The sequence below is a fragment of the Centroberyx affinis genome, unplaced genomic scaffold (genome assembly GCF_046629955.1).
Source record: "Centroberyx affinis isolate AG114_WGS23_722 - 3 ecotype Tasmania unplaced genomic scaffold, CSIRO-AGI_Caff_v1 ptg000367l_1, whole genome shotgun sequence".
NCBI classification, from domain to species: Eukaryota; Metazoa; Chordata; class Actinopteri; order Beryciformes; family Berycidae; genus Centroberyx; species Centroberyx affinis.
Window position 1 is genome coordinate 208,905 of NW_027279038.1, and position 21,096 is coordinate 230,000.

At 40.8% G+C, this 21,096-nt stretch overlaps 1 protein-coding gene across 7 annotated transcripts in view; it reads left to right on the plus strand.

Annotated features, from left to right (window-relative positions):
- The first annotated feature begins 9,505 nt into the window (after positions 1-9,505).
- Positions 9,506-21,096, plus strand: part of baz2ba (bromodomain adjacent to zinc finger domain, 2Ba) — a 69,719-nt gene continuing 58,128 nt past the window's right edge. For all 7 annotated transcript variants that reach the window (XM_071515727.1, XM_071515728.1, XM_071515731.1 and 4 more), the window contains exon 1: positions 9,506-9,669. The gene's annotated coding sequence lies outside the window, so the exon portion shown is untranslated. The remainder of the gene's footprint in view (positions 9,670-21,096) is intronic.

The window sequence follows — 21,096 nt, forward strand, 5'->3', positions numbered from 1 at the left end:
TTGATAAAATCGTTGAAAAACAAAACTCCGACAACATCTCACTACATCTCTAGGAACAGAGAGGTGTTGATGTTTACACCCAGTTTACGAAATTGAATTTGACTTTATTCTACTCAGGCTTCAGACACAGAATGGCTGCAAGAATGTCTGGATTTCTCCAGCAATGTGTAATCACAAAGGAATGTCCTGAGACATTTCTGCTTTTCCTCTACAAGACCCCTCTTTTCCCACGGCTCGTCCAGGTCTTGAGAATCTCTTTCCGCTCTCTCCCTCTCCTTCTCCCTCCCTCTCTCTCTCTCCCTCCTTCTCTCTCTCTCTCTCTCTCTCTCTCTGTTTGTGGAGACACATGAATACCACAAAGGGTGGTTTATAAAGGAGCTACAATACATGCTCAGTGTCTTCAAGAGCACAAAGAGCAAGAGTTGATGCCTCCTGTGAAACCTCTAGGAAGGGACATCCAGGCTAAAGTTTTGTGGTATTTCCCAGCTGGAATCCAATGAAGATCAAATGGCAGAACTATTTAAAATGAAGTACAAAGCCACACAGCAAAGTTGCTTGACCTTGCTAAGCACATACTGTCAGTTGTCCCAGAGGAATTTCCTATGTTTGGGTGCTTTGCGAAACCCACTGACTGAGAGATGACATTTTCTTATCTCTAGAATTTGTGTAGGATGAAAAACCTAGGCTAAATCTGGCCAAATCTTGTATTGTAATCTTATAGAGTTTGGTTGTATGCTTACAGTACAATGCTTCTCTTGATGATACTGTCATGACAAGTTGGGGACAATAGACAGAGGGTAAAATTACTAATATTCCTGTTGTTTGTCTAATAAAGAAGTCTTTGTCCATTTGATGACTAAGTTGGACTGTGAGTAAACTTTGTGTGAACGCAAGAAGTCTTGAACCTGGTTCATTCTCAGGACTGGAGACATACATCTGACCAGATCAGTAACAATGGGAAAAAAGCGAGGCCACATGTGTTAACACTTTAGGTCACATGTCTGAGGGGCACCATCTAAAACACTTGTGAGCTATTAACAGACATTCCTCATTCTCCATAGGTTTGCTCTGTTGCAATGCAAATCCTAATTTATTACATTTTATATCAATTAATTCCATGTACATATACGTATACAAATGTGTTGCAGACAAAGAAAAAACACATAGATGATACATATATAGAGCGAAGGAAGACATTTTTTCAGTCTTACTGTTTTTTCTTTCAGGTGCTGTAATCAGTGACACGATCACACAAACCTAGTTCAGAGTTTTAGAAGCAGGGCTTTACTCCACACAGCCACTAAAAGCCTTCTCAGAGGATTCGAAGAACATTTGTTGGTCTTAATGTTCCCCAGACACAAAGTGACATCTGCCTCCCTCCCTACATGCCTGCTGCTCTTTGTTCAGAAGAGCACCGAGGGGAGAGCACATTGAAGACAGAGATGATGTCACCATTGTGATCATTACTGTGCTGTGTGGTGCCCTATTTTTGACCAGGCGTCACTGAGGGCAGTCCAGCATGTCTGCCTGCACACTGCCAGGAGGAACAGTGGCCTGCCAGTATTAATTAACACAGTGCCTGTTTTCATCAGTCTTAAAACAGTCTGATAAGACTGCCTGCATGGGCCCACCTAAGATTAAGCTCAGATACTTCTCATCAAATAGATTATTCAAGCAATCTAAGGTTTTGGATGGATTCTTAAACCCAGAGATATTTTTAATATCACGCTATCTCTACTATCCACTGGCTAAAAATGTTGAGAATTCCAATAATTCATTGATTTTGTGTTTCTAGATGTATAAAAATCCTGTGAATTCCTCTGATAATTGTTTGTCAAACATGGGAAATGGACCTATATGTCAGACTCTCCTTTCCACTCTGTACAAGCGTGCATTGGGCTTCCTGGTGGAACAAACTGAGGGTCTTCAGTGTGTGTCTTAAAAGACTTAAAAGGACAAAGCAAGAATTTTATACACCTTCCAGTAAAACCAGCACTTGGCCACAATACAAAAGCTAACATCAAACCTTTGTTTTTCATGTGTCATAGAAAAACTAGAGCCCCAAAATTGATACCCTTCAGTTATCATTGTAATACATAACCAATAACTGTAGTCCTTGCCAATTGTAGTAAGTATATAAGTCCATGTGAATACATTTGGTGAATAATTTTATTTTACCGATCAAAGAATTAAGTAGAAATACACATCAAATCACTTTTACAATTTTAAAGAAAAAAATATCAATACAAATGTTTTATAATTTCATATATGAAAATCATCTAAAGAAGTTGCTCGAGGGAATAAGTGTATATAGTCACATTTTGCAAATGCAGGCCACAGGTGTGTTTTGTGTTTTGTGTTGTTTTTTTGTGTTATGTTATGGTTATTTTATATTCATACTTAGTACAATGGCTAATTTATTGCATAGCAAATATGCATTGTGTTTCTGAGAGGCAATGTTCCCTTTGACATCATCATGTATTAATGGTTCATTTACGTGCAATTAGTCATATTGAAACTTTCAGTCAAACAGGCAGGTGTGATAGTCTGATTGATAAATGTCATCGCTGATACACTTGAATATTCCAGCAGCACATTTTCTGAAACCACCATAATGCTTGTGCTATGTGTTAATGCTGGGAATGCATAAATTCATTTAATCTTTGAGGGAACAGAACTAAATTTTGGTGAAAAAAAAAAAAAAAAAAGCAGTTTTAATGGGACATATGGCTTCATTAATCTCTGACTTTTAATAATATCAAACATTCTTATCCACTTATGTTTAAAAATCATGCCCATTTCTCAGCTTTCCAACTACTACATGATGAAGTTTCATAAAAGCACATTTCATATAAGCTGAGTTACAAACACCAGATTGCCTCAAAAACTAAAATGATAAGCAGAAGTTACTGCGTCAATAATCATTGTCATTTCATTTTATTTTATTCATTTGCTTATTTAAAAAAAATAGAAGTTGGGAAGCATTATGTATGCGGACCTTATGGGGGGGGCTTTTTCATACATTTTATAATAGCTCTAAGGATTTATGCACAGTTCAAACACAGGCCTAGAATAAATATGAGAGCTTGTTCAAAAGATGGATTTTTGATAGCCTTGATGCATTCTATCTGAAAATAGCTCATATGCATGTCTGTACATTTTTTTCACATTTAAATTAGGCTTTAATGTCTATAATTAGACTCTAAGGTGGCATTTTGATACCATATATCAACAGCTATTTCACCTTTGAATAATTGGTCTTTTTGCACTTTTATGAAATGATCTCTCTGAAGGAAAGGTAATGAAATGCTATGGGAATAATAATCAACATGGAGGGAAACCCAAAGCCTCATTCACCATGCAGACAAATACATGCCTTCAAAAATCCTCCTATAGTGTGCAAAAACCAGAAGATGCAGGCAGATGCGTTGGAATCACTCATGTTTCAGATTGCTCTTATAATCATTTTAAACCACAGACAAAATGTCATATCCAACCCTTAATAATTTAAATTTTGATGCTGAAATGTCACATATCATCTAACCACGATATGAATGTATATGACAATATTGGAAATCTGTATGTGAGACTTTTACAATATTATTACATGTTTATGTAATAAAGAGCAGCACTTGTTCAGAGACATTTAAGGCAAATTAAACAAATTCATCTTGTTATTTTTGTAAGTAGCAATACCAAACACAACCTTTCAGATGCACAATTGAATCTAATTATCCTTTTTCTGATGTTGTCAAAACACTAAGCCTCACACACACACACACACACGCATGCATGCACGCACGCACACACACACACACACATACACACACACACACACACACACACACCTATTTTTAATCTCTGCTGGCGCTTCACTTGATCCATCAGATTCATTCTGAAAGCAATTAAAGATTTTTGAAATATCTGAAAATCTGTTTGTTTTTTCTCCATAGAACTTGTTGATTTCTTCAACTATGTACTTGAAAGGAACTTATGAATTTCACAGTCTTAAATACTGTAACTGCAAAAAAGCCATCCACAGTTGTGATGTGACACAACTGATCCCTGCAACACTGAGATTGCAGGGTGGCACAGCAATGTAAAACTGCACCTCTATAAGATGATGTCTCGTACCATCATACTAACTAGATAAGTTCTTAAAAAGTCTACTGGAGAGGTGTGTGTATGTGTGTATGTGTGTATGTTGGGGGGGGGGGGGGGGGGGGGGGAGTCGGGGTGGCAGTTTGTGTTCATGCTGAATGGTGTTTTCATATAATACAAAGCATAGCAAATTAGAGATTACAGTTTCAGTGCAGTGCAGCGTAAACAACACCTTTCCTGTTCCATGCTTTGGTGCACATGTTCAAGAACTCTCCTCCGAATCAAAGTTTGGTTCTTCGTGTGTCATAGATTGTCGTAAATTGCTTGAAAAGAACAAGGAAGCACTTTCCCTACAGAAAATGAACACTGATAAATGTAATGATGATTGATTTTGGCAACAGTGATGTCTGTCAGCAGGAGTTGACAGCATTTCAGCGGGACAGGATTTGGGTGGAATCCCATGGAAGGTAATTCACCTTTGCATTATAAATCACTACTGGATGACTTTCTATCACACAAAAGTAAGCCTAAGTCTTTCCAGAATTAAGATAATAATTCTTGTTTTCCAAATAATTACCATGCGTTATTCAAATAATATTGGTGTATTTTTATTTTCTTTACATTTTTGTAATAGGCCATGTGAACTTTGATGTAAGAGAATGAAAAGGGTGGAGTTACAACTGCACATGACAACAGCAATAACTGGCCGCATGCTGTGCATTGATCTAGGTGGGTCTGAGCGGAGAAATGAGAAAGGAGAACAGCTAAACCTCAATAACATAATGACAAAACCTCAACATCTTCCTGTGAAGTGTATAATGGCTACATACAGTATCTTCTAATGCTGGAGAAACTTGGAAGTATGTTTTTTAATGTTATTTTCAAAGATATATGCTGTGGGCAGGAATCAAAGCTGGTTTATAACTTACCCTAACCCTAACCACGTTAAAGTAATGCACTGAAGCTTGAAATCCCTTCAACTGTGACAGTAATTTCCCCTGAAATTCCCCTTTACCTTCAACTGTCACACAACACAGAACGAGGTCAGAAGGTATCTTATGTAACGACATCCTTTTTTGTGGGGTATTGACCCTTTGGGTAGTGACAATTTCACGCCCCCTTTTTTTTGTTAATTCAATTATAAAAGTAAATACACAGCTAACTATAAATGATTTTAGTCAGCAGTGAGGTTTCTCCAGGGTGATTCTGATGAAAATACTAGTTTGCTTGTCTTAGCTAAACCCCCTACGCTTAGGAGTAGATTTAGCGAATGGAAAACCTGCTGACATTTGTGTGGTGTATGTGTGTGTGTGTGTGTGTGTGTGTGTGTGTACACATTCACGTGGGTAAAGATGTGTTTTTATTTGATTCAAGGTCATTTGGCTTTGCTCAGGTTGGGGTGACATTTGCTTGTGATCTCATCCTTCATGGAGAGATGCATCACTGTAAGGCCGTGACTTGTTTCTCCACTTTCCTGGCACAAATGACTCCTCGTTCCCAGAAAAGGAAAATACTAATGTGCTCTCTCTCTCTCTCTCTCTGTCTCTCTCTCTGTCTCTCTCTTTGTCTCTCTCTCTCTCTCTCTCACTCACACACAGACTGCCTCTCTTCACTGAATGACAGTGTGAATGTACCTCATCAACGAATGAGTCACTCTACTACTCTGCTATTATGATGATTTCTCCCTTCTGTGTATTACATCATACAACAGAGGGTTCTGCTCAGTTATATTCCTCACAGTAAACACTCTCCTTGTACTGTCATTTTAGTCGGTGCACACGTTTATTTGTCTACCCTGCATGCCAAATATTGTTTTGTAGCTAGATCTCATGAATCACTTTTTTTTTTCCATATCTCATTAATTTCACCTGCATTTACTGACAAGCTCTTACATGCTGCCAGTGCCTCATTCCCCTAAAGTAAGGCTGATATTAGCATGGCTAAAAGCATTTGTGTGGCTAAAACACTTGATGTACAAAGGCATGCAACCTGCTTCCTGTAGATGTTTCTGTGCTGGGGTTAAAGGTCAAGGATTAATACATACTTCACTGTCACATGTATTCCCATGAGCCACTATGTCTAGCGTGGCTTTCAGAATATCTGCGACTAGAATGTACACACTCGAAGCCATTACATTTATTGCAAAACCTTTTCCAGCCGAGGATGGTGGGATACCAATCAATAGCTGTGTTCATCTGGCATAATTGCTGAATTTCATGTCAGTGAGAGAATATGAGCATTACTTCAGGCTCACCAATATTCTACATATAGCAGCCGCAAATTGGTCCCTTGTGCTTCAATCACACAGGCAGTTCAATTCATTGACTTTGCAAATCATTACATCTCACAAGGAATTGTGTTCAAGACTACTGATGTATTGAAAGGACGCTACAAAGAGAAGATACTGCATGGATGGGAAGAATAATTACGGTCTGGTTACAGGGTTCTTACATTAATCCAAAACAAAAGATTAAATTAAGCCCGACTATTATAGCACTGTAAGACGTCAAATGCAGAGGGGAACAATAGTGCTTGACTCATTCTATACAAGAGAACATTGTCTTAATTTAATTTATTGGGTGTTTATTTAATGCTTATTATGTAGGACACAACAATAAGTGAGGCCCTAATTCAATTGCATAAAAAGACATCCTTAGGCCAGTTTTCTTGTGTGTGAACACTATTTTAAGCTCCATTTGTGTTGTTCAAATTAAACATCTCAGAGTTGCTGGAAGCTTCTTGTGTTAATGGAATCCCACATAGTGGATTGTGTGGGGAGGAGAGGAGATGAATCTGTATTCCCTGAATGTGTCTGGGCAAAAATCAATAAATGCAAGCACAGCTCCTCGCTTCTGACGGCTGTCCCTGTCTTAGCATGGTGGACTAATAGAAAAATAATAATTAAATCCAAATCACCAGATTAATTTGTTTTCCATCAGTCTCAGGAGAGATCATTTTTTTGCCTCCTTCTTTAGTGGCTCATTATACTTTCTAATCAACACAAAAAAAAGTCCCTCTTTTAGACAGACATGCTGTCTCCCTTCCCCCTTCTCTTCCCTGTGGTGTGCTTTCTCGCATTGCAGTCATTGTGCTGGCACTTATTATGTTACAAATGACCGAGGTACGGCAGGCATTCTCAGTGTGCATGCAAAGAGGGCCCACCCTTCTAGGCTGCTAGTGCCTTCTTCTAATGACGATGCTCCGAGTGCCCCCCCAACGCCGCCCCATACAGCCCTGTCCCCCATACCCGCCCCCATGCGCTCTCTTTAATGAAGATTCTCCAATGCAATTAAAAATCCTTGCTTCTTGCTGCTACTGTATGACAAACACAGCCACTGTCATTCCTCATGGCCTGTCATTCCTACTACATGAGGCGGAGGAGGTGGAGAAATACACCAGGGTGCCAGTGGCTAGAGAGAGAGATAGAGAGAGGTTTTGTGTGTGTGTGTGTGTGTGTGTGTGTGTTTGAAGAGGAGCAACCCCCCCCCCCCATCTCAACAGGTAATGGAAAGGGGCAGAGAGAAAAATCAATGACCAAAGAGCATGGAGAGCAAGCTTATAAAATGGCTTTAACTGCACACCACATGCTGAATAAGGGGTTCTGTGTCCATCCTCCAAACTCAGGTGATCATGAATGTTTCATCAGACCCCCCCCCCCCCCCCCCCACCCCCCCCCCCATATTGTTGATGTTAGATGTTTGTTTTTTTTCCCTAAAATAATTAACATATCAATCAAATAATTAACATAACAATAACATATCTTTGCAACTCTTACAATAAAGTCAGGATAGGTAGGGTGCCACTTTTGTACATTGTGACAAAACAGCGGAAGAAAAAAAAAAACCCAGAATACATTTATGGTCATTTATAATGTTTATGAAGCATTAATATGAATGCGCTTGTAAACCAACACTCCATCACAATGGTAACAATGAGTTCACTGTGTTTGTGTTTGATTTACGAGGTGTCTATAAACCAACAGTGAACAGTTTGTTAATCCTGCATAATACCTGTTAAAATGGATACAACTGGTGGCGATGTGACGTGCGGACACACACCAGTTGGCTCTCTGGCTCTCTGTGTGACCCATCCTCATCCTCATCCTCATCAGGGTGGGGCATAAGAACAGTTGCCCATTCCATCTGCAAAACTCCCCCCCTCCCCCTTGTTGTTTTCCAGTTGAATGAAATAATCTTCCCCCGTCTGGAAACCCAGTCTGGGTCAGAGGGCCTGCGTTCAGCCTGTTGCTTATTGTGTGTTCAGAAGAGGAGGTAAAGCATACAATTAGGCACAGATGGCTGTCTTTGCCAGGCAATGTATTGATCCTCTCCTGAGGAGGATCTGTCCCATTTTGTTTTTTGTTCAGCAAATGCCTTCTAATTTCGACCCTGTGTGGACTTGTGTACTGTTTGATCATGTATCATCTTCCCAGGTCTCATCATTTGGTCAGTTAATAGCGAGTTACATAAACATTTTTTTCTGCCTCCGCATCGACACATGACTATACAGTTTTTCCAAATCCAAAACTTGAAATCCATTAAAGACAAGAGTTTAATTGAAGTAAATTATTAAGTGATTAATTCATTACATACAGTAGCCTGAGGATGAGAATATTATATGCCTAATAGCCTTTTAAAATTAATTAAATCAATGATGATTCTTCCTCAGTCCAACATCAGCTGAGCATTCGGTTTAAATTACAACAACAGGTTTCTTAAATATATTAATAAACTTTATTTATATAGCACTTTCCAAAATAAAGTTACAAAGAAAAGGGGAAAAAAAGATAAAAGGACAGTTTTCTGTGCTGTTTGGAAATATCTTATGGAGTGGATTTTATAACTTCTCTCTCCTAAACAAGCTGCCTAATCTATGTACACATTGTTGATTTAATGCAGACCCATGTTCAGGGATGCAGTGGAGGATAAACCCACCTAAACCCAGTTTACTCACCAGTTAGACTAACATAAATCTTCATGACAGAAATACAGACCATACATCATAATAAGTAGCCTACTAACAAACTGATTTAAGTGATATGAAAATCGGGGAGGGGAAAGGCACGAATTAATGATTTTCTTAAAAATAAAAAAAAACGTATATTAAAAATATTTTCTCTTTACATTGTTGAATGCTTGCCTCGTGATGATCACTCGCGGTTTAAGTTACGACTACATCATTAAAGTTACCGCTATGTTGTAGAGCTAATTACAATGTCACATTAAAAGTAATAATGGTCAGTAATTGTATCCTCCGTTTACTACTGCTGCTGCACAAATAATAAGTTTTCTTTGTGTGGCAGTAGTGAGCTGACGTCAGGTCGGTTCCTTGAAGTGGAGCTGAATAAACCTTGAGAAGAGTCTCCTTCAATCTGCTGTTAGTAACTAACACACACACTCACACACCGAGACTCAATTACTGCCCAATTCCCTTCTTTAGCATTCGTCCCCGACCTCTTTCATAACCATAATCGAACAAGGAAAAAGAGAGAAGAAGAAGGTCACCCGAAGTGTTACTTGAACTAAAAAATCCACGTTGGAAATAAGTAAAGTGTCGAAACTAAAAAAGGTAAGTGTTTTATTTCACAGCTACGCTCGGTGTTTTTTCATCCACAGAACAAGCGATGAGCAGTGTAGCTGGCTTGATTTCTAGTTTCTTTGCTTTTCTGCTTGTGCCAACTGGATATTGGTAGTAACTTGTTATAACGTGACGATGTAATTCATTCAATCGCTATCCGGCAGTCGTCGGCGGTAGATTCGGTCAAATCCATAAAGTTTTTTTCTTAATATAAAACGAAGTGTTTTTTCCTCTTCAGAGAGGTGACCTGATAGTGGAAATCGTCTTTGTGTCCCTCTCTCTCTCTCTCTCTCTCCCTCTTGCGCCGTTGACTTAAGCTGTTGTCTTTGATAACAACAACTTGTTTTATCATTCAGAAATTAAACTTTTGTAGGCTCTAGGGTATTGTTTTTTGCTTTTATGTACCGCGGATATATATACAGTTGTTCGTTTAGGGTGCATATTTGTGTTGATGTTGTAATCGTCAACGTAAGGGGGGTAACTAGGAGGCACTGGACTGCCGTTGGTCCTCGCTGTCCGTTAAATCCATCCAGTTTAATAGTCCCTCAACGCGAAAATAAAACAATTAGCGACAAATACATAAATATCCCCTTCGACTCGGATTAAGTTGGACGTATAATATTCATTTCTTTTCCCCACAGCTGGTCCGAGTTTGAGCTTCGTGTTGCTAATATTGGCCAGCCAGCCAGAGCTACTATCGCGGTCGCTTCCTCAAACGGAGAGGCATGCAGGCAGGCTAGGCAGCCGCCTGGCCGAGTTGTTGAAATTTATCCCTTTGTGTATATTACAATATCCTCCATTTTTTCTGCCCCTTCCAAAACAACAAGCCTCTCGCCATCTTGGTTGATTTAAATTCGTCCCCCAAGCACCTCTAGCTATCTCTCTCTCACTCATACTTGAAGGAATAGGATCCATGTTTTTTTTTTTTTTTTTTTTTTCCCACACTGAGAAAGTTTTAGACTTGTAAAGGGGGGAAATGTTGCTATCACGGAGGCTGGCGTGTTGTGAAGTTTTTTTTTAGGGAGACATTTTTGTCGGTTTAACGATTGTCAGCGATGAGTTGAAACATATTTAACACCGTGAAGGGGAGGGATAAGGGGCTTCGCTGTTACAGTGACCAAGACATTTGCTTTGAAAAGCAAATATAAAGTGACGTAGTGGTATATGACAGGATTATGCTTTTTGGAGAGACAGGTGGAAATGGCATTTCTATTTTGTAAAGAGACAATTTTAATGAAATAGATGGTAGGCTATTTAGTAAATGTTGAATTTGATTTCAGTGTGCTTAATCAGTGCTGCTTAACGTACATATGTGCAACTGAACATGAATGAATGAATGGATGGGGGAAGGAATTAAGGAAAGAAGGAAGGAAGGGAGGAAGGAAGAATGCTAATTACCAAGATTGAGATTAAAGGAAGTACAGCCAAACTGAAACATAGAAATTGGATGTCATTATAACAGAACTTTTTTATCGCATCTTGCCGTTATTTAAAATAATAATAATAATAATTTCAAAACAACAGCGTGTTCCAGAAAACCCTCATGTTTATTTAGTGTGCTGATCACTTACACGAAGTTGAACCAAAGTATGACTTATTGATTTGCCTGTTTGACAAGCTTAAGACACGCACAGTCACACGTGCATCTCTCTCTCACGTGCACGCACACACACACACACACACACACACATACACACACACACACACACACACACACACACACACACACACACGATGTTTGCTTTAGCCCTGACTGAGTTGTAATACTCAAATGCTTTGCAACAGTTTAGAGATGAGATAGACAATTTTGCCAAAACAACTGTCTAGTGACTGGAATATGGTGACCGACCTTATTCAATTTCTATCAGCGTCCTGAAAACTGCGTTACCTTAGCCCATCCATTTGTCCTGTCCTCCGAATTTAAACTTGATCTCACTTCTGCCTCATGTCCAGTAAGCACTTTAAGAAAAGAGGGGAAAGAAAACAAACCATACAAATGCTTTGAGATGGAAAATCTAATCATTTCACCTCCCACCTCTTTTGTTTGCCCATTTATTGCTGCAAAGCTGAAGTGCAGAGGAGCAGATGTTTAGCCAAACATGAAGGCGCGGTGCCTCTGTCCTTATGGGGATGACTCTCCCTCCTCTCACTGCTGATGCATCGACATGACAGCTGCTTGATTTCATGGAGCTGCTAAGAAGCCATTAGTGGTATCAGTGAATTGAAACGGAACAGTTTCTCCCAGTTTTCCACCACTATTACAAATGTCTATTGTTAGCTTCATTTTGCACGTATTTGTGTGAATGTGTGTGTGCGTTTTTGTGTGCAAGTGCTGCAGCTGAACACACAGCCCAATGAGAAGCACTAATATACTTGTGTAGTGTGTTTCCCCATAATTTGAGTGAGAGAGCGAGAGCAAAAGGGGAGAAAGGGGGAACAAATCTGTCAGAGTTTGTTTGCGATGTTGGTTTGAAATGAAAGCACACTGTGCTACCTCAAGCACACTCAAATCAGAGATGTCTCTCCTTGCCAGGCCAAGAGAAAAAAGAAAATCAACTCCGGGGTTGGAGTTTCATTCATTTCATTCTCTCTCTCTCTCTCTCTCTCTCTCTCTCAAATTGGAAATGTTGTTTTTGAAGAGATAAAGAAGGACTTCCGCTTGACTTGAACATTCAGGAATTAAGGATAGACATAGTTAAGCCCTATTTGCATGTCTACCAAAGTCACAGCAAACGGTTGCTATTGACTAAGCTGATTAGGTGAAATTAGGTTCACGAGCTCTGTGTCTGGGGGTGCTGAATCTGTCAGAACTTGGACAGCTTTTGAGAAGACAATCCCATGTGCACACAAGGCTGTATTCTCTGTAATCCTTTACTATTGAAATGGGAGCTATCAATTTTGGAGGAAGCCCATTGCTTTTTGTACTTCTGAAATGAGGTAAAGTGAGATTGATGTACTGGATAGTCACAGTTTGTCGCTGATTATCGCTGATTGTGTGAATTTATCTTGGGCTGAAGATATTCTAAGAGACAGGATGTATCATAATATAAAAGCTGCATGTTTTAGGCCCGTATGCAGAAAACTACATGGAAAGTGGCAGCTTTATTAGGACTCCATGTTGCATGTTTCCTAAATGGACAATGTCTCGTCTCTTACCGGTAAGATACATTTACATAGCCTATATAAAGCATTTATGACTCAATCTCTCAATGTCTGCCAGCCTAAATATTTAGTGGCTTGGATTTCGCTTTTTCATAATTTGACAGAGATTAATTAGACCTATAAACAATCTATTGATAATAATGACCATCTGGGAGCCCTGACAAATCTCTGCATGACACAGAACTGTGAAATTTACAGAGGAAGTAGAGGTCTGCTCTGTGTTAACAGAGCGATCCAAGAGCTAATAGTTAGACAGGGTCCTGCTTATATTTCCTTATCCCTCTCCATCCTTCACTCATTTACATATGAATGTGCGTGTACACACACAGCCAACAATAACGACAAATGAAATAATGTACCAAGACATAAGGACTTTAACAGATGTTTTTGAAGTAGACATTAATCCTATAAGGGCTAATGGCCCTTTGAGAAGCAGCAGCATTTTAGCAAAAGCCCTAAAAGCTTCTAGGCATTAGATTGATAATGCCTCTTATTGTTGGTGATCAAATTGGTGCTGCTGTGTATCCACGCCTTGGCCCACTGTTTTGTGTTGTGCTGCTGCCCAATGCAGGCAACGCACTCATTGATATTTGTTTACATGGCCTCGCAGGTTAATGTCCTCTCAGTTGGAAAGTTGGTTAGCTCTCAGATGATCTACCTAACCTTACTTTACCTTGCTATTTTGGTCACACCGCATGTCCACTGGATGTCCTGATAATCATCAGGGTACACAAATAATTGTCTAAAGTGCATGCACAGCCACAGCCATATTACATGTGAGCCTTTTCAAATATTGTGGTTGTCTTTGACAAGCGTTGTCTGCGTGTGTCTGTATGCGTATAATGAGAAATTCATCTATGTTTTGTCTCAGGATAGGGCTAATGACATTGGTCACTTGATTTTTCAGCAAAAGGATGTGCAAGTCTCAACTGTATAATTGAAAGAAAAACAGCCACATTTTATTTTTTTTTGTCTGGATTACGTATGGTGGATTAACTACCAGACAACAAGCAGTGTAAAGTGCAACTGGGTCACCCCATGTTGACTTTCAGGAGACACAGAAGACAGAGCGGCCAAATTTGGGAGGGGAAGGCGATAAGCTGCTTCTTTGCTGTTCGTCCCCTGGGCCTCTATTTATCATTCAATGTGAGAATTTCCTTGATGAAAGTCAAGGTTGTTTGTGCATGGGCTGTCTCGTTGGGATGCCTGTTTTTCCACCAGCAAGGTGAAAAGGTTGATTTTCCCCTCCAAAGAGATGCCTTGTTTGGAAAGTCTAGGCTAGTTTCTTTAATGAAGTCTCAAAAGGTCTTGATGATTTTTTCCACTTCAGGGCTGTTTTTGTTTTGTACATTAGCGAGAAGGTGAAAATACAGATGCATTACTTGTTTGGCAGAACCACAGTACAGATGCTTAAAAGTCCTCACAGTTCACTGTTTCTCTCAATCACATATTCATGCAGTACAGATAAAGCAAAGAAGACCATCACCTGATGTGAGCTGAAAGCATCCATTTAATGTGGTCTTTACAAAACTGAGTCAGGGAGCAGAACAAACATGGCAAAAACAAGTGTGCATTTCTCCCTTGAAAAGAAATTGCATTAGCATCATATGGCATCACGAAACATCGAGACATTCAGTGTGTCTTAGATGGACTATGTTGGGCTGGGGCAGTATAAACCTGATGGAAAGGGATTTTGTTTTTCTAAGAAACCAAACGTCTATGTGTTTTTGTCATTGTAAGCCCTCCCCCTCTCTCTTGCCTAGATGATGATCATTTTGGTTTGGCAGGAATGTGATAATGGAGCCAATGATAATGGAAATGAAGTCTGAAAATCCCACTATTTGGTTTGGTGTTTATCACACCTTGACATTCTCAATCCGTTAGCAGGGGGCCTGCATTTACACTTTTGCTGGAATTCGCCCATGCTGGAAATGCTCAAATGGGAAAGGATACTGGGATGGGAAAGGAAATGGGAACAAGGTTTTGGATGTGGGAATGGGAATGATATTGGTTTCTCTATTGGTGTGCCACCTGGGTCAATGGGATTCTTGATGATACTATAGAAAAGCTTGTAGCAGCCAGGCAGAGGAGCTGAGAGCCTTGGTGGCTGTTAAGACGCACGTATACACACACACATACACATATACACACACACACACTTGCTGTCAGAACACATGCGTTTGCACACAGGCAGGGACAGGACACACACACACACACACACACATTCGCACAAATGCATGAGATTGCGCCTCGACAGCCCCCATTTATTGATCTTCTTCAGCATTTAAAATCTGGTCACTGCTGCCACAAAGGCTTTTTATTTTAGCTGTGCTGGCAAAGCTTGCTCCCAGCTAAGCCAGAATTTTAAATATTTAACTCCTACGGAACACCATGAGAAATGACAAGGATAGAGAAAAACAAATAGGAAAACAGTTTTGAGCTATGGAATAGCCATATGTATATTTGTTCAGAGGCATGTTTTATGTAAACCATGCTGCTACAATCACCTCTCACTGTGTAAGGCTGCTAAAGTGCTTCAGTTTTGAATAAAAATCTGCATATACAGCACCTGATCCTTCATGGAATTTTTATTTGGTTATTGCAGGCATCTTTTATTTCTCTCCAGAAAGAGTTGTAGAAGAGAAACACATCCTGAATTGAACTCAGTACTTAGCTACATGTTGCCTTGTTAGCAGAGCAGGGTGAAGTGGGAGCAATCGTTGGATTAGTCATTATTGGACCTGAGACAAGCTGCTGTTTTTAGCATTTTAAAGTTTAAAAAAAGGACACTCTTCTCATGTATGGAGAAGGGAATCAAGTATGTCTAATCCACAGAGGCACTATAGCACATTGACTTACTGTTGTACTAAGTGCAGTCATTATCATCTTTTCCTTTGAGCAGATGTCAGGTGTGTTTGTCTTAGTCTGTTCTCACTCCACACAAAACAAGAGAATGGAAAAATAAATTTGCCTTTTCTTTTTAGGAACCTGTCAGACCGTATCGTCAGCTTTACACCGGAGTGAGGTGCTACAGAGAAAATGCCCTGTCTAGCTCTATTCACACCACATTTAGAAATAATTTGCCATGAAAAGGTCAAGGCACATTTCAGTGGTTCCAAAATACTTCCACACTGTAGTGAATATTTACGTTTCATTTACATTACTTACTAAAGCCCTAATGCACCAGGTAACTGAACCACAGTGAGGGCTTCTCATGCAATTGAACCTGCTGTTGTTGTTTTTCTCCTATCCAGCCATGAAAGCCTAGCCCGCTCAGTCTGCCCGGTGCTGTGGCATTGTCCCGCTTTCCCTATCTCTCTCCCTCCCTCTCTCTCTCCCTCTCTCTCTCCCTCTCTCTCTCTCTCTCTCTCCCCCCCTCACTCGCGCGCTCTCTCTTTCTGAACGATGACACTGAGAGACAGCTGTAACGTGAGACGCCTCTCGATCCTGGCAGGGGCTTGGAAAGCCGAGGCAGAGGGAGGGAGAGGCCTTTATCTGAGGCTGGGGGCGTTGACCTCCCTCATTCCCCCTCTCTTTTCCTCCTCCTCTCTCGCCCTCTCTCCATGGAGCGGGGAACGTCTGGTAGTATATCCTATCCTCCCCCCACCAACGGAGGCCAAGACTGCACTCTTAAAAAGTGCCATGTGAAAACATTGTGTCCCCATCGCAGAAACCTGATGAAATGGTGGGTGTTGTTTCTGTTTAGACAAGTTGGAGCTGTGTGTGGCAATTTTGTTTTCGTGACTGTGGGGGAATAGGGGCGTCTAGCTTGCTTTGAAATAGTTAACATCTTTCCGTCTGTTCTCTGAGTTCGATGGATGCGACTTTCATGATTTTGTCAAGGGTTGACAGAATATGATCTGTGATATTTGCTTAATATGTGTATGTGTGCGAGGACGTGGTTGCGTGCATGTGCACATCGCTGTCTGCACATTTGTTTGTTATCTGTATAAGGAGACTATGAGTTGGGGGAGGGGTATGTGTGTGTGTTGGTGTGTATGCGTTTGCATGGAGATGGAAACATCCACACATCCCTTGGCCTCTAGGCTATGGCTGCTAAATCCTCTGTGAGAGCTCCCGCGTGTAATCCAAACATTTAGAGCTAATTTAAGCATGCAGGCAGGAGCAGCATCCTTTAGGAAACAACAGCTCTCTCTCTCTCCATCCTCCACTCTGTGTGTGTGTGTGTGTGTGTGTGTGTGTGTGTGTGTGTGTGTGTGTGTGCGTGTGTGAGAGAGAGAGAGAGAGAGAGTGTGCATGTCTTGTTGTCGCTGGAGGGAAATGAAAGCACTCAATCACTCACCTGTCAGAGTACTTCAAATTCTGTCCAGAACACGCACACACACACACACACACACACACACACACACACACACACACACACACACACGCACACACACGCACATGCACACACATGCACATGCACACACATGCACATGCACACACATGTACACACACACTTACCCCGGAGGGTTTGACAGGACTGGCCCTTTATTGACTCCCTGATCGAGGAGACAGCAGATCCATTTAATAGAAGCTCCAGACACAGAAGCATAGAAACCAAACGGGATTCACATCTGCTCTCCACACTGTAGCCTTTTCCTCTTGTACAATAGACCTGGCAGTCATTTAGAATTGTGGCTACACTGTGTAGTAAATTCAATTTTGAAAAAGCCAATACTAATTGATGTCACAAACAATGTTGATTAGAGGAAAAATATGTCTTTGATTGTGGGGTACGTCAAGGTTGGCCAACAGCTTCCTTGTCACTGCTGCGATGTAATTTCCCCAAAACAACACTGATGCGACTCGTAGCCACATCTGGAGATTGTTTGTCAGGAGGGGGAGCGGTGTCATGATACGGGTCCAGCAGCCCGCGTTATAGACATGTTCGGTCGGCCTTGGCCCCCCGCGCTCCCCAGTTGGCCCTGTGTTGTGTAAGGGGCCGCTGAGTGTTTTGGAAGGCCAGTTAGCCAGGGGGGTGCTGGGAAGAGGTGTGACAGCTGTGTTGGTGACGGCTACTCTGACCTTCACACGTCATCTTGATGGATCATCAAGGCTGGAACGATGCACTGAACCTGAGTGGCGTAGGCCTGATCGCACACTGGTGACGATCTGGACACTTACTGTGCTGATATTACTGCTCTAAACGCAGCCATGGACGGCCAGCAGCCAGGCCAGGTAGTGTGCATTTCTCAGTTATGTGTGGTGGAGTTTATCTTGCGAAGGATATAGCAAGAAAGGAAGTGGATTGACTAATACAGAAATGGGCTCTCGGCCATAAAGAGAGAAGAATTATCATGACGACACAGAAACACGTGTACACAGAGACAGATAGGCACTTACACGCACGCATTTACACACACACACACACATGCATGCACACAATAGAGCGTGGTGTTTCGAACGTCTTCTCTCTCTCATAAATGGATTGCACTAATGTTCCAAGCTTTTCGCCAGTTTCAAAGCGCTTTGCTTTGTGTGTGGTGTAACCCATTCCCTTGAGATGGGACTTGCTCCATCAAGTCAAGGAAGAAACCATTTAGTGGAATGACACACACACACACACACACACACACGCACACTCGCTCTCTCTCTTACACACACACACATACACACACATCACTTTTGAGAAAGCTGGGAGGATTTGAATTGCACTTAGACAAACGTTTCTCACACAAGTTCTTTATTCCTCCACCCGTTCCCTTCTTTGCCCTGAATACACACACACACACACACACACACACACACACATACAAAGGTACTCACACACAGATTCCATTTTGTCAGCTTTCAGCCCCAGATCATGTAACGATAAAAGATGCTGCCCTGCAGTTAAACACTGCCAGTAAATCACAGGGCAAAGAAAGCTGGGAGAAGCACTTATTTTTAAGCAGCATGAGAGACCACACTGGGGGAAGGGGGCTGAGGCAGATAGGGTAAGACAGAGAGAGAGAGAGAGGAAGAGAGAGCTTCTTTGTGTGCTGTGTACTGGCATTGTGTGTGATGAAGAGATGAATCACTGCTATTTAGGGATTGGTTTCCTGCAACTGATTGTGTGACGACTCGGTGGCGGACAGACTGTCAAGACTTGCCTGTTTTGTTCTGGGGGCTTCAGGAAAATGTCTGCGGCCAAGATCTCTCTCTAGTTCACTCCCACAAGGCCCGGTGTGCCAGAGATCAACAGAGACAAACACCTTACCAATGTCACTCTAACAAGGCATCAAATATTAAAAAGAAAGGGATTTTAGGCCAATCTCAATATGTGTATTTTCAGAGTACACTTGTTTTCCACGCTGGAATGCAAACAAAGTTATTTGTGAAGGAGGCTCCCTTGCAGCAAGATGCAATCTTTCTTTTCTTTCCATTCTTTCCATTCTTTCTTCTTTCTTTCTTTCTTTCTTTCTTTCTTTCTTTCTTTCTCTTCATTCATTCAGTGGTCAGGCTGAGCATTCGCAGACTGAACCGTAACGATGCCTCAGCTACTGTATGTATCCTAAAGTAAAGCCAACGCCTGTGTGGCCGAGGCGGGGAGTAGATTAGGGAAACCAAACAGGTTGTTGCTGAGACAATCCAGGGAGACGTCATGACAGTTATACATTGGCCATGTGCAAGCATGCCTGGAGTGTAAAGGCAGATAATTATAACTTTGTGGATCGTTCCTGTTATTCTGTTTGTTTTTTGCCCTGAAAGTTAATTCGATGGAATCTGTAATTACAAAGTAATGATGGCTATTACAGGAAGCGGCATATGGCTTGTTACTCAAAAAGTAATAAATGCAATAACATTACTTAGAGCAGTAATTTGTCGTATCACTTGTTCATTTCTTTTGTGTTACTCCAAAAATAGGTGACTGCACCTCTTCTCTCTTATTAGGTTGTAGTCGCAGCTTTTAGGGTTAGGATTTAATGTTGCGATTGAATTATAGGTTTTATTTCTTAGGGAAGAGTGCATGTATCGTGCTATTTTATCTCCCTCTCTGTGCCATTGATGTAACAGTGGTAAGATCTTACAGTAAGATGAGGTTAATACACTAACAGCCTGATTCTCATTCAGGTAAATGATGGCAGACAGCATTGGCTTTCTTATCCAGTGTAATTCACCTGCTTCATGGCTGGCAAATCATTTTCTGAGCTGAAGCCCTATGAGCAAAGATCCTTTAATCATCCACTAATAGGCCTTTATGAAAAAGCTGAAGATGAATTCAGCCTACCTGGCTCTCCGTTATCATTATCAGTGCTATGAGTAATCAAAGTATTTGTGTGTGAATGTGAGTGTGTGTGTGTGTCTGTGTGTCTGTGCAAGAGTGTAGATGATGAGGGGAGCCATTACAGTTCGATCAGTGCAGTTATTATGAACACTGTCAGTCTAGGTGATGTCTGTTCAGTGATAAATTGAGCTGTAATGACAGATGTGCGTTGCATTACGTGCTGGAGACTTAGACATGACTGGAGGGCATCCAGGGAGGGACACAAAGACAGAATCGCTTGGGCTCTTGAATCACAATGTTCTGGGTTATGGGATCTACCGTATTCTTATTTCGCCATGGCAGTCAATTCAAAAAGTGACACTTCATGGAATTACTAAAACATTGCAGATTTATATTTTAGCCGAGTCAAAAATCTGAAAATACGTGCAACCAAATAAAAAATTGGAAGTATTTACTAGAAGAGAGTTTCAGACATCGTTTTTTTTGTTTGATGTGTCCGCAGACCACGAATGAGCTCTGAGACTAGGGCTGGGCGATATGGACCAAAAATCATATCTCTGTATTTTTAGGCTGAATGACGATACACAATATATATCTCGGTATTTTCTACGAAGTGGGCTAAATGTTCAGTTGTAAGTAGGGCTGGGCGATATGGACAAAATCAAATATCACAATATTTTAGACCAAATACCTCAATATCGATATTACGACAATATTGTAGGGATGACTATTGGTGCTTTCACAAAATATTTACACAATGAGATTTTTGATAAATAATCGTCAGTAATGTGGATATAATGACTAAGTGGGTAAAGGCAAATAATAGAACAGGTAGAACAATCTGGTAAGTTCAGAAAATGACATCACTTTACTGTAATGCAGCATTTAAAACCAGGAAAAGACAACACTTATGCCATATCACGATATTATGATATCCAAAATCTAAGACGATATCTAGTCTCATATCACGATATCGATATAATATCGATATATTGCCCAGCCCTATCTGAGACTGACAAAAAAAATGACGCTTTGTGGAATTGCTA